The sequence below is a fragment of the Erinaceus europaeus genome, chromosome 18 (genome assembly GCF_950295315.1).
Source record: "Erinaceus europaeus chromosome 18, mEriEur2.1, whole genome shotgun sequence".
Lineage (NCBI taxonomy): Eukaryota > Metazoa > Chordata > Mammalia > Eulipotyphla > Erinaceidae > Erinaceus > Erinaceus europaeus.
Genome location: NC_080179.1, coordinates 50,047,681 through 50,063,136, shown reverse-complemented (window position 1 = coordinate 50,063,136; position 15,456 = coordinate 50,047,681).

Below are 15,456 nucleotides of genomic sequence, written 5' to 3'. Positions count from 1 at the left end.
AGTACTTTATGTTGTCTTTATTAGGTCTTTCTACTTGCTTGCTGCACTTACTGGGTCACTGAAAACTATTGTGTATTTTTCTTTAAGATATATATTTTGCCCTAACTTATGGGTACATGTGCACATGTGCTATGTTTTTTGGGCCCTGGTTCATATTAGGTGTTGGGCCTGTGTTAGGAAGTGCACTACCCGAAATGGAGTTAAGGAGTCCTATGAGCTAGGAACAATCTCACCAGAGTACTGAAGCTGAAGGGTTGACATCCACACCTGATGTCTCTGCATATAGACCAAAATGAAACATGTTAAGGTAGGACTGACTGATTAGTTTGAGATCAGCAGATGCAGTATCTATTGGGATGGGTCCAGTGAAGCCTGTTGAAAAACGAGCCATGCCCGAGGTTCCAGGACTGGGAGAAATATGGATTTAATAAAGAATGAGGAGGGTTCTTGCTGTCTAAGGCTTTAAGAAGGCAGTAGATAGTTATTATTATAAACAGGTTATCTGGAAATTTGGTTGACATTGAAAGTTCCATTGTTAGAATTTTCTGTATCGCACAAGACCTCACCATGATTTATGTCGTTTAATGCTATTTACATATAGCTCTATCTAATATCGTGACTCAGCTACTTGCTTCTGCTCTCTCTGGTCTAAGATTATAGTAGATTTAATATTTCAAAAATAAAAATTTATTATTAGAAATGTATTAACACTTTAATCCCACAATTAAAATTCAATCAGGTTAACAATTCGAAGCTTTAAGTGCTGAGATTGAAGGAATATATACTCAGAACTGGGGTCTATCCATCAAAAAAATTGAGACATTCATCTATTCTCCCCTTATATTGATTAAATAGTGAATTATAAAACTATAAATTATTAATAAGTGTGTGTATTAACACCATTCTCACCACCAAAGGTCTCTGTCCCTACCCCCAACCCCCTCTAGTGAAACTGAAAATCTACCCTTTCCCTCTAAATTTGTATATAGGTCTGGGTAGAATATTCATTTTGATGATATTAATTCTTCCAATCCATGACCATGGGATCCTGGTACTTTTATATTATCTTATTATCATTACACAATCTCTTGTGTGAGTACTGAAGTTGAGAAGAAGATAAAAATAAAAAATGATGTGGAATATAAGTATGTAGATACAGTATAATTGTAATAGTGGCATATATATATGGATGTGGTGGTAATTGAAGATAAACTGTATGTCTTAGAGTCAGGTAGATGTTATTATTTATTTATCTGTAAGTAGTTATATTTCTCAAACTTTTATTGTCCTATAATTCTTTCCCATTGGTTTCATATCACTTGCCCACCCTTAAAGCTTTTACTCCAAGAAATTGTCATATATATATATATATATATATATATATATATATATATATATAAATTTTTCTCTAATTTAATTCTGAGACCGCAACATGCCAGATTTCAGACATCCAAATATTCAGAGCATCAACTACAAAGAACATGGTTATATTAACATTTCTGTGTTAACTCTCATCATTGATTTATTCTATAGTTTTTATCATATGGAATGAGATTAAGTTGTGTTTGTGAGATCAATCTTTAAGGAAGAGTTTATTGACTGTCTATTCTTTTTTTTTAATACCTAGAGTTTTCTTTCTTTCTTTCTTTCTTTCTTTCTTTCTTTCTTTTATTTAAGAAAGGATAAATTAACAAAACCATAGGGTAGGAGGGGTACAACTCCACACAATTCCCACCACCCAATCTCCATATCCCACCTCCTCCCCTGATAGCTTTCCCATTCTCTATCCCTCTGGGAGCATGGACCCAGGGTCATTGTGGGTTGTAGAAAGTGGAAGGTCTGGCTTCTGTAATTGCTTCCCGGCTGAACATGGGCACTTACTGGTCAGTCTATACTCCCAGTCTGCCTCTCACTTTCCCTAGTAGGGTGGGTCACTGGGGAAGCTTAGCTCTAGGACACATTGGTGGGGTCATCACATTGGTGATGGCATCTGGAACCTGGTGACTGAAAAGAGAGTTAACATACAAAGCCAAACAAGTTGTTGAGCAATCATGGACCCAAAGCTTGGAATAGTGGAAAGGAAGTGTTAGGGAGGTACTCTAGTGTACTTCTGCTATCAGGTATATATTTTGCAGTAGTTTATGGATACGTGTGAACATATGCTCTCTCTCACAGACACTGGTGTATATCTAGGTTTTTAGACTTTGTTAGAAAGTGAACCACCTGAGATGGAATTAGAGTATACTATGAAAGGAAAGGTCTCACCCGAGTAATGAAGCTGAAGGGTTGTCATTCCACATGTGAAGTCTCTGGACACAGTCTGAAGTAAAGCAAGTTGAGTTGGCCATTGTTGCGTTGATTAGGTTGTGATCAGCAGATGCAATATTATTTGATATGGATTGGGAGAGGCATATGGGAAAGTGGGCCCTATCCAATGGTTCAAGGACTGGGGGAAGTAGAGGCTCTATAGTGGAGATGTGAGGTTCCTGCTGTCTTAGAGTTCAAAAAGACAATTGTTAGTTAATGTTATCATCACATTATTTGGTAATTGGGTTAACTTTGAAAAGTCCTTTTGTTATGGTTTCCTCTATGGTACCCAGTATCTTGTATATAGCTGTGCTATTGGTTGCTTCTGATCTACTTGGTCTAGGCTTTTGAGAGAGTCTGCCTACCAAATACACAGCCTATATATATTAAAAAGATTCAGTTTGTGTTTTAAAAAACTTTGAGACTTACAATTAATTTTCCCCCTCTCATATTAATTAACTAGTGATTTATATGACTATATTTTACTAGGAGTGTCCATAAACACCATTCCACCACCAAAAGAATGTGACCCATCCCACTCACCCACTCTCACCCCCACTGGCCCAGAAAGCTGCATGTCTACTCCTCACCACAGGGCTTTTACTTTGGTACCCTACTTACAATTTGGTCAGGTCCTGTTTTTAGTTTACCTTTCAGATCTTCTTCCTCAACTTCTGTTGATGAGTGGGATCATGCCATACTCATCTTTATCTTTCTGACTTAGCTCACTTAAGATAATTCCTTCTACCTCTGTCCAAGATGGGTCAGGGAAGGTGGGTTCATTGTTCTAGATAGCTACATAGTATTCCATTGTGTATATGTACCACAGCTTTCTCGGTCACTCATCTGTTGTTGGGCACCTGGGTTGCTTCCAGGTTTTAGGTATTATGAATTGTGCTGCTATGAACATAGGAGTACACACCTCTTTTTGGTTGGGTGTTATGGAGACCTTGGGGTATAAGCCCAGGAGAGGAATTACTGGATCATATGGAAGGTCCATGTCTAGCCTTCTGAGAGTTTTCCAGACTGCTCTCCACAGAGGCTGTACCAATTTACATTCCCACCAGCAATGCAAAAGGGTTCCTCTGTCCCCACAACCTCTCCAGCATTTGTTGCTGCTGTCATTTTTGATGTATGCCATTCTTACAGGAGTGAGGTGGTATCCTAGTGTTGTCTTAATTTGCATTTCTCGGACAATCAGTGACCTAGAGCAGTTTTTCATATGTTTGTTAGCCTTTTGGATCTCCCCTGTAGTGAATGTTTTGTGCATATCCTCTGCCCATTTTTGGATGGGGTCATTTGCTTTTTTGGTGCTAAGTTTGCTGAGATCTTTATATATCTTGGTGATTAGTTTCTTGTCTTAAGTATGGCATGTGAAGATCTTCTCCCATTCTGTGAGGGGTCTCTCTGTTTGTTTAATTGTTTCTTTGGATGTGCAGAAGCTTTTCAATTTGATGTAGTCCCATTAGTTTGTTTCTGCTTTAGTCTACGTTGAAATTGGGTTTGATTCATCAAAGATGTCCTTGACGTGTATGTGGGAAAGTGTTTTACCAATGTTTTCCTCTAAGTATTTGATTGTTTCTGGTCTGACATCTAGGTCTTTGATCCATTTGGAGTTGATTTTTGTTTCTGGTGAGATAAAGTGGTTCAATTTCATTCTTCTGCATGTTTCAACCCAGTTTTCCCAGCACCATTTATTGAGAAGAGTCTCCTTCCATTTAAGCCTTTGGGCCCCCTTATCAAAGATTAGATGTCCATAGGTGTGGGGATTTATTTCTGGGCTTTCAATTCTGTTCCATATGTCTGTATGCCTATTTTTGTTCCAGTACCATGCTGTTTTGATGATGATGGCTTTATAATATAGTTTAAGGTCTGGGAGTGTGATGCCTCCATTTCTGTTTCTTTTCCTCAAGATGGTTTTGGCAATTCTAGGTGTTTTCAGGTTCCAGATAAATGATTGTAGTGTTTGTTCTATTCTCTTAAAGAAGCTTGGTGGAACTTTGATGGGTATTGCATTAAATTTGTATATGGCTCTGGGGAGAATATTCATTTTGATGATATTTATTCTTAAAATCCATGGGCATGGGATATCTTTCCATTTCTTGGTATCAATTTCTATTTCCTTGAGTAGCGACTCATACTTTTCAGCATACAAGTCTTTCACTTCTTTGGTCAACTTTATACCTAGGTATTTGATTGATTTTGCTGAAACAGTAAATGGCAGTGATTTATGGATGTCTTCTTCAGATTTAGTGTTTGCATAAAGAAATGCCACTGATTTTTGTACATTGATTTTATAGCCTGATACCTTGCTATATTGCCTAATAACTTGCAGTCTTTTTCTGCAGGATCCCTTAGGTTTTTCTATGTATACTATCATATCATCTGCAAATAGTGTGAGCTTGACTTCTTCCCTTCCAATCTGTATTCCTTTGATTCCTTTCTCTTGCCTGATTGCTATAGCAAGAACTTCCAATACTATGTTGAAGAGGAACGGTGACAGTGGACAGCCCTGTCTAGTCTCTGATCTGAGGGGGGAATGCTTTCAGCTTCTGTCCATTGAGTATGGCTGTAGGTTTGCTATATATAGACTCCACTATCGTGAGGAATTTCCCATCTATTCCCATTTTTTGTAGAGTTTTGAGCATGAACGGGTGTTGGATTTTGTCAAAGGCTTTCTCTGCATCTATTGAGATAATCATGTGGTTTTTGGCTTTGCTTTTATTGATGTGGTGAATGACATTGATTGACTTACGGATGTTGAACCATCCTTACATTCCTGGGATGAATCACACTTCGTCGTGATGAACAATCTTTTTGATATGTTGCTGTATCCGGTTGGCCAAGATCTTGTTTAATATTTTGGCATCTATGTTCATCAGAGATATTAGTCTATAGTTTTCCTTTTTTGTTGTGTCCCTATCAGCTTTTGATATCAGGGTGATGTTGGCTTCATAGAAGGTGGAAGGGAGTATTCCTGTTTCTTCAATCTTATGGAAAAGCTTAAGAAGTATGGGTACTAACTGTTTCCTGAAAGTTTTGTAGAATTCATTTGTGAAGCCATCTGGTCCAGGACTTTTGTTGTTGGGGAGATTCTTAATAACGGTTTCAATTTCTTTGTCTGTGATTGTTGCATTTAGATTTTGTAGTTCTTCTTGGTTCAGTTTTGGAAGTGCATATGCTTCTAGGAATTGTTCCATTTCTTCCAGATTCTCTAGCTTGGTGGCATATAGTTCTTCATAGAAGTTTCACAGTATTCTCTGGATTTCTGTGGTGTCCGTTGTGATATCTCCTGCATCGTTTACAATTCTATTAAGTTGAGTCTTCTCTCTTTTTTGTTTGGTGAGTCTGGCTAGGGGTTTGTCAATTTGTTCCTTTGTTCCTCTTCCTTTAAATCTTTGAGGTGTGCAGTACGGTCGTTCATTTGAGCTTCTTCTTGGTGTTTAATATGTGATTGTATGGCTATAAGTTTCCCTCTCAATACTGCTTTAGCTGTGTCCCAAATATTTTGATAGGTTGTGTCTTCATTTTCATTTGTTTCCAGGAACATTTGAATTTCCTGCTTGAGTGAGTCTCTGACCCAGTGGTTCTTAAGGAGTATGTTGTTTAGTTTCCAAATTCTGTGACTTTTAATAATATTCTGTTTGTTGTTAAATGTTAGTTTTACTCCACTGTGGTCTGAGAAGATACTTGGGATGATTTCGATGCTCTTGAATTTATTGATGCTGTCTTTGTGGCCTAACATGTGGTCTATCCTTGAGTATGTGTTATGTGGATTTGAAAAGAAGGTGTATTCCAGTTTTTGGGGTGAAGGACACTGAAAATGTCCAAGATGTCTAGTCTGTCAATCTCTTCACTCAATTCTCTTGTATCTTTGTTGGTTGTCTGCTTTGTTGATCTGTCTACATGTGAGAGTGGGTTATTGATGTCTCCCACTATTATTGTACTACTATTGATGTATTTTTGAAATTCTTTCAGTACGTGCTTGACATATTTAGATGGTCCCTCATTGGGTGCATAGATGTTAATAATTGTTAAGTCTTCTTGGCTGATTGATCCTCTAATCATTATGTAATGTCCTTGCCTATCTTTTATTTATTTAATTTAAAATCTATTGTGTCTCTGATGAGAATGGCTGTCCCTGCCCTTTTTTGTGGTCCGTTAGCCTGTATGAGAGTTTTCCATCCTTTCACTTTAAGTCTGTGTTTATTTTGTATTGACAGATGGGATTCTTGCAAGCAGCATATGGTTGGGTTATGTTTTCTGATCTATCTCCCACCCTGTGCCTTTTGATGGGTGAGTTTAAGCCATTGACGTTTATTGATATTATGGATTTAATGTATTGTAGTGCCATTGTTCAGGAAAAAAAATTTTGTTTGCTCTGATGTATTGCCAGTATTATAGTGATGTTCTTGTTTATAAGAGGTCTTTTAGAACCTCTTTCATGGCCGGTTTGGTGATGGTTGCTTCCTTTAACTGTTGTTTGTCTAAGAAGGTTTTGATCCCTCCATCTAGATTGAATGAAAGCCTAGCAGGATATATTATCCTTGGTTGAAACCCTTTTTCATTCAGGGCTCAATACATCTCTTGCCATTCTCTTCTGGCTTTTAGAATTTGAGTGGAGAAGTCTGCAGATAATCTTATGGAGTTTTCCCTGTATGTGACTTTTTGTTTCTATCTTGCAGCCTTTAGGATCCTTTCTTTATCCTTACTTCTTCTCATTGTGACTATGTTGTGTCTTGGTGTCTTCAGGTCTGGGTTGATTCTGTTTGGAACTCTCTGGGCCTCTTGAATCTTGATGTCCTTTCTGTTATTCAGGTCCGGGAGGTTTTCTTCTATTATTTCCTCTAGAATGTTTGCTTCCCTTTCCTCTGGCAGGCCAATTATATGAATGCTACTTCTTTTGAGATCATCCCATATGTCTCTGTTGTTGTTTTCAGTGTCTCTCAATCTCTATTTGAACTCTTTTACCTCTTTCTTCGTTTTCTCTAACTCATCCTCTGTCTGATTAATTCTGTTTTCTGCTTCTGTTAGTCTGCTTTCCCTTGCCTCAGCTTCTTTCTTCATTACAGATATTTCAGCTTTCAGTTCTCTAATTGCCTCAAGATAATCAGTATTTTCCTTGGGGGTCTCAACTGTTGTTTCCGTAATACTGCCATTCCTTTCCTCCAATGTTGTTTTCATTTCTGTGATTAATAAGTTTATTACTGCTTGCATAGTTTTCTTATCTATGGTTACTTCTGACTGATTTGTAGTTTCTTCTGGGCTCTTGTCTTCATTCATTGGAGTAGCCGTTTTATTTGTTTTTGATCTACCCATTTTTTTTCATTTATGTGTTTCTTTTTTATGCTCTGTTGTTCCTCAGTTGTTGTGTCTTGAGTACAAGTAACACTGTACTAAATATCTTTATGACAATTGCACTCACCAACCTCAGGAATCACAATAGCAACTGAAGCAAGTATTAAAGCAGTTTAATCACTACCAGTTAGCCAAACAATGTCTCCGGTCTGTGAAAAAATAGTAACCAAATCCCAGTGAAGAAGAAAGAGAAAAGACAGATGGGATAGCAAGAATAGACAGTTATGCAAATCTACTATCCACTGTATATTCTAGAGTTAACAAGAGGGGAAAGGGAAGTAAAGTAGAGATACACACATAGAGAGTCCACTCTGAGTCAGCTTTCTTCCCCAAAATAATTCCTAAATTCAGAAAGACAAGGAAGAAGGAAGGAAGAAGTGTATGAGAAGATAAAGAAAAAAAGAAATAAGAGAGAGAAAAGAGAAAAGATAAGAACAAGAGCTGTAATTAACGAGCAGTGAAAGAGAAGTTTTTTTTTATTACTTTATTTTTAATTTAATTTAATTTAATTGTATTTTATGTTTTTTAATTAGCTAGGAGGAGGAGGAAGGGGGGAGTCTGTAGAGGAGGTAGGAGTAATGAGAGAAGTTCCTCCCACAATAGATAAGATGCCCACTACCCTAGCAATGAAAGATACCCTAAGAGTTAATTCTGATCAACCTAAAGGGGGGGAAAGATATATGCCTTTATATAATATTAATAATAAAATAGAGCAGGGTACAAAAAATCCCCTGTCCCAGATTACCTCAAACCTCGTGAGCAATGGCAGCTGATTGTTAAGAAAGAAAAAGAAACAAACAAAAAACCTCAGGACTACACAAAGCTGAAACAGACAGTTATGCAAATCTACTATCCACTGTATAATCTAGTGGTAGCTAAAGGAGGAAGGGAAGTTGATCAGAGATACTCGCAGTGAGAGTCCACTCTGAGTCAGAATTATTCCCCAAAATAATTCCCAAACGTGTATCAGTGAAAGCACACTCTTTGTTGGTGTGGAGGATGGGGCCTGTGGCTTTGGAAGCTGTAGGATTAAGGAAGAAAGGATGACAAGAATGAGAAAAATAAAAAAAGAAAGAGAGAAAAAAGAAAAAGATAAGAAAGAGAACAGTAATAAAAGAGCAGTGGAAGGAGTTTTTTATTTAAAAGTTTAAAAAATTATTTAATTAGCTATGCGGGGGGCAGGGTTTTGGCTACGTAGAAAGAAAAAAGGCCAGAGGTTTCAGAAGGGACTAGACTTAGAATGAATGATACTCCCTAGTGGGACAGGAATCCTGGTAAAGAAAGAAGCTCAGCAGGGGAGCCTGCTAGGAGCTGGTCCCCAGGGACTGGTTATGAGGGCTAGGGGGAGGAGGTGCTCTTTGGGAATAATAATTTAAAAGAAAAAAAATTTTTCTCTTTTTTTCTACTCTATTTTTTAACCCAAATTAAGTTATAGTCACCTTCTTGGTGTCACCGCTAGGACTCCTTATTGACTGGCCTACTAATGGCAGAAAATCCTACCGTTTCCAGAGGATGTGTTCAGAGCTCAAGCCACTAGCAGCTTCTCAGTCCACCATCTTCTGGGAACCCCACTATTGATTGTCTATTCTGTATGAAATGTAGGATCAGTAAATTCAGGAAGCATTTCCCTTCAAGTGGTAAAATTTCATTAATGCCTTTTTCACCTCAATAAAAAATAATCTTCTTTATTTAAAAGTTCTTATAATTTACAGAACTTTATGTTTTATAATCTGACATGCTTCACCAATTCACCTTTTATCAAAATCCAAATCTACATGGGAACATTCTCCCACTTTGTTTCATAGAAATATAGAAGGTTGTGAATATTGTCCATTGTGATTACCTTGTTTTCTCAGTCACAGGAATTATGCACAAATTTAGCCTCTTAACTGTTGTTGGTATGCATGAGACCCCTTCTGTTTCATTTGGTTTAAATCCCCCCTGCTTAACACTATTCTATTTACATAACCACTTCATTCTATTTACATAACCGCTGTTAACAAGCACCACCCTCCTTCCAGGGCATTGGTTCAATCCCCACTGTTTCATGATATGTTTTTGCTCCACCCCCTCTCCTTGTCACACCCTGATCCTCTCCTTGTCACACTCTGATTATCACCAGTCACTTTTCTCTCCACCCTCTCTATGTCACATCCTGTTTCCACCCTACTTGGCAAGTATATATAAAGACAGCATTGTGAGTTTTACAGTACTTGAGTTTTGCTAAGCTCGTCTTAGATTGTGCTGCGTCCTGCATGAATAAAGAGATACTGCCTACAGCTCAACCATGAGTCCCTGGTCATCTGTTACCCGCTCGTGAAGCCAGCCTGGCGAAAACAAACTGTGAACAAAAATTTGGTATACCATGGTTTTTGGTGCTATTGCCGTGCCATACATAAAGAATTATGTTTGATTCTGGGATAGGAAAAGTTAAAAGGGTATTGGTAGAATTACTAAGTATGTATAGGAGGTCCTAGTTAAAGGAACAAAGATTCAAAAAATCAAGAAATTAAAATGTAGTTAAAATTCAGTATATTGAAAACTGAAATCTTTATTTTTATTTTCATTAGTGATTTAATACTGATTTAAAAAATTATTAGATAAAGGGGTATAATTCCACACTGTTCCCGCCATTAGAGTTCTGTGTCCCCCATTCCCTCCATTGGAAACTTCAGTGATTTTCCCAAGGTCACAAATATTGGTTGACTATTATATATTTGCCCTTTTTTACATTCCTGCCTTCTCTTCCTTTCTAAGTCACACCTGCACCTGTTGCTACTCCTGAATATCTTTCCTTTTTTCCTCTTCTCTCTATGTCCTGATGGAATTGGAGTTTAGAGTCCTCTGGTCATTGTCCTTAACATTTCTACCCCACTGGGAGTATGCACTAAAATTCTCTATGGAATTCAGAAAGTAGGAGTTCTGGCTTCTGCAATTGCTTCTCTTCTTGATATGGACATTGGCAGGTCATCCTATACCTCCAGCCTGTTTCTGTCTTTCCCTAGTGGGATAGGGCTCTGGAGAGGTGAGGTCCTGTGTTACTTTGGTGAGGTCTTCTACACAAGGAATTCTGGATGGGATCAATAGCATCTGCAACTGGATAGCTGAAGGTGGTAAGATATAAAGCAAGACAAAATGTTTTAACAAACAGGAACCAATAAAGTAGGAATAGAGCAGATGAAATTATTGATCCTGGGGTGCATTTTGGAACATAGCTATTTTAGGTATATTCCAAGGGGACCCTGACTTCAGGAATTTTGGCCTAAGCTTGATAGCTAATATGCAAGACTAAAAATATTGTCTGGGAAGATGGTGTCAGAGTTGAGACTAGGGCTAGAAAGCTGCATTAGGGCAGAGAATAGCTACCAATCTCAAAGAAAATATGTAAATATAATTAAGTGTTTTCCACATTGATCTGACCTAGGGCCCATATTTATTCACAATTAGCACAAGAACCTGTGTAACCTCTGAGTGCCTGTCGGTCTGAGCACACTGCACTCATTTCAGGACCAATGTTCCTTGAGAGGCAGGGCAGGATTGCCCAGGCTTCTTTTGGAGGGATGGGGGTGGTGGGCATCCTTATTGACTCTTTATTGTCATGGTCTACTTTGAACTTGACCTATGCCCCTCCAAAAAGTCTGATTGAAGAGGAATTGGCAAAAGAACAGAATCAAGTAGGACAAAGTTCAGACTATCTCCACCCCTACTCTGTCAAATGCTCCTACTTGACTGCTCTGTTCCTTACCAGATGGAAGTGAACCTGGGTGCGTGCTCTCATTCTTCTAGACTGGGGAGCAGCAGTGGATTACTAATCCCTTTTGATGCTTTAATATTGTTTTAATCATTTATTTATTCATTTACCTAGTTTTTGTCTGTTGCAGCTTCATGCCTGCACACTCTACTATCCCTGTTGATCTTGATCTCTCTCTCTCTTTCTCTCTCTCCTTTTGATTTCAAATAGTAGAAAAAAAGGAGAGATGGAGAGAAAGAGGGTGTGAGAGACAGAGCAAAAGAACCGAGAGATACCATTATGCCATGAAACTTCCCTTTTGTACAGGTGCCTCCTTGTGGTGCATTTGTCTGTGCCCTTGTCTTCCTGCATAGTAATTTGTGTGCCTGCCAGTTAGAGGATCTCCTGTCTCCTCCTATTGGTTTAAATGATCTCTTTACTATATTTTATCCAAACAGACTTGCTGAATAACCCATACTCTTTCTAGCAAAAACATTAAAGGATCTTCTATATCCTTCACACTCACTTTTACTCATGAAAGAGTATATATATATATATATATATATATATATATATATATATATATATATATATATGTATGTATGTATGTATTTGCCTCTGAGGTATCACTAGGGCTTGGTGCCTACACTATGAATCCACTGTTCCTGGGGGCCATTTTTTCCTCTATTATATTGGATAGGATGAAAAAGAATTGAGAGAAGGAGAGAAAGACAACTGCAGACCTGCTTCACCATTGCCAAGTGACCCCCTGCAGGTGGGAAAGCGGGGCTTGAACCAGGTTTCTTGCGCTGGTCATTGCAGTTGGTACTATGTCCTCTTAACCCAGTGCCACCATATGAACCCCAAGAGAGTAATCTTTAAGGTGCAAGGTTGACCAAGCCACTTTGCTCACCTTCCTTCAAAGGCTTCCCATTGTTTCTCAGAGAAAAGACACTAATTTGACCATCAGCTGGTAGGATATGATCTGCTTAGACTTTATTGTTACTTTATCTCACTCACTGGGCTTTAGACGCTACTCTTTCAATTCCTTGAAAATGTCACATAATCTATTACCTCTTCCTCTGAGGATCACCTTAATTCCTCTCCTTTCTTTAGAACTCTGTTTCTTTTCTTCTCTTTTCTTTTCTTTTCTTTTCTTTTTTTTTCTTTTTTCTTTTCTTGTCTTTCTTTTAGTTCTCCTTTCACATTCCTATCCTGGAATTTTCACATTAAAAGTTTCATTCTCAGGGGAAGCTATCCTTGAGGCTTCATTCCATACTTTCCTCAGCAATTTGTTTCCTTAGCTAATATTCTATTGCCAGAGCTCACGTGGGTTGGCTCTCAGCCAGGAAGGTAAACTTACCAAGTTCTCATCACTAGTTCAAGAAACTACATGAAAAAGAAAGAAACTCGGGGAGGATTCTGGTACAAACACACTCATTTATTGGGGGGTGGGTTTGGGTTAATATAGAAGGCTAGACAAAGAACAAGTTTTCACATACGTCAAAATTCACAGGTTTCTTAAAGGTCAGCATACCCCTATGGTAGGGGCTGGTATGACAAGAGTTGATACATAAAGATAAAAACAATTAGTCTCCTGATGCAGGCATTTAATTACCCAAAGGCATTTGAGAGAAGAATAGTGGGTGAACCAGTAAGGTGAGATAGAGAAGGAAGAACAAGGCTTTAAAGACATCAAAAGGGCTCCAGGAAACAAGGTCTTGGGGGACTTTTCACTTGTTGGGGCGTTAGGAGTGTGTGACAGGATGTGCTCTTCCTTTGTGATCAAAAGGTGAAGTAGAATGTGTGAACTTTGAGTGAGTGAATTCTAAAGCAGGCAACCATTTGTCTGACAGCAGGGGAACTTAAATGAGAGAGGGTGTAGGCTCTTTGTGAATTTTGGGAATCTTACAAAGGGCAAGCTGAGTCTGATAGACTTTTCTCTCTTGGCTCATCTCTATGGAGAGAGGCTAACAAGAGAGGTGTCTTTTTAGACCTCCATCTATGAAGATGGGGGGAGCTTCCCTAAGCTCTACCAAACTTCCACATAGTCCCACAATTCTATGAGAAATGTTTAGAAATATGCTCACCTCAGTACCTTTATTATGATAATTATATATTTTAAATTATATGATATAAGCATTTATTTTATATAAAAACAAGTTCAAGATTGTGGGGGGTTGTTTTCCATCTTTTGTTTTTTCACTTTGTACAGCTCCTAGCACACAACTGCCATTTTATAAATATTTATGATACAGATAATAAAAAAGAAATATCACTAACTAAAGCTAACCAGGATGACAAAAAAACAAATAATAAAAAATAAACGAAACAGCATTTGGATAAAGCAGCAATGACAGTGAAAGTTATCTTAAGTAACTTCTTGTTAATTCAGCTAAAATTTGACTTTAGAAACTTGTGAATAAACATAGCCCATAGGAGGAGGAAAGGGGCTCATTCAAAAACATTTGGCTGTTCGCAGGTCAATGACAGGTCTTGAATTTCATTTTCATGAGCGTCCACAATAAAACCTCAGAGCACAAGCCAATAACTTAACTACTTAAATCCCTCCAGGATTTCTTCCAAGTCACTCTGCTGACCTCAGCTCATCACGTTCATATAATGATTGCAGCAAAACCATCTGTGGAAGCTCTATCATCAATAAGATTGCAAACAAAGCATTAGGACATAATTGTAGTATTAACTCTATAGCTTAATGGAATAAAAAAATAAGAAAAAAAATTTTTTATATCCTGAGTTTGATGTAAGGTATGCAAAGCACAGATTACTAGTCAGGGATATTTGGGAATTTATACTATTTGGTTTTATATTATATATTCAGTAATAATTCATTTATGGTTAAAAAACACATGACTTAATTGAATTATCAGTATAGGAAACTCTCTTGCAAATAGAAACAGCTTTTCTCCTTCTTTTCTTCTTCTTCATATTATTATTATTATCATCAGCATCATCCTCATCATCATCTTAGTGATTTAATAATGGCCTATAAGATTACAAGGATATAGTTCCAAACTGCACCAGTCACCATGTTTGAGCCCTCACCAGAGCCCCTAAGAACACGTATCATAATTCTCACAAAGTTATGGGGATAGTTCTGTCACTTTTTTTTGCATGTTAATGTTTCAGTTCCCTGCAAATAATAAAAACATCCCATAGTCATCTTTGACTTTTTAAAAAATTTTTTTTTACTTAAGAAAGGATTAATTGGTTAACTTTGAAAAGTCCTTTTGTTATGGTTTGCTGTACAGTACCCTGTATCTTGTATATAGCTGTGCTATTGGATTCTTCCAATCTACTTGGTCTAGGCTTTTGAGAGAGTCCACATATCAAATACACAGCCTATATATTAAAAAGATTCAGATTGTGTTTTGAAAAGCTTTGAGACATACAATTGATTTTCCCCCTCTCATATTAATTAACTAGTGATTTATATGTCTACATTTTGCTAGGAGTGTACATAAAAACACCATTCCCATCACCAAAAGGCTGTGATCCATCCTTCCCACCCACTCCCACCCCCCACTGGCCCAGGAAGCTGCATGTCTACCCCTCACCACAGGGCTTTTACTTTGGTGCCCTACTTACAATTTGGTCAGGTCCTGCTTTTAGTTTCCCTTTCAGATCTTCTTAGTCAACTTCTGTTGATGAGTGGGATCATGCCATACTCATCTTTATCTTTCTGACTTAGCTCACTTAACATAATTCCTTCTACCTCTGTCCAAGATGGGTCAGAGAAGGTGGGTTCATTGTTCTTGATAGCTGCATAGTATTCCATTGTGTATATATACCACGGCTTTCTCAGCCACTCATCTGTTGTTGGGCACCTGGGTTGCTTACAGGTTTTAGCTATTATGAATTGTGCTGCTATGAACATAGGAGTACACACCTCTTTTTGGTTGGGTGTTATGGAGACCTTGGGGTATAAGCCCAGGAGAGGAATTACTGGATCATATGGAAGGTCCATGTCTAGCCTTCTGAGAGTTTTCCAGACTGCTCTCTACAGAGGCTGTACCAATTTACATTCCCACCAGCAATGC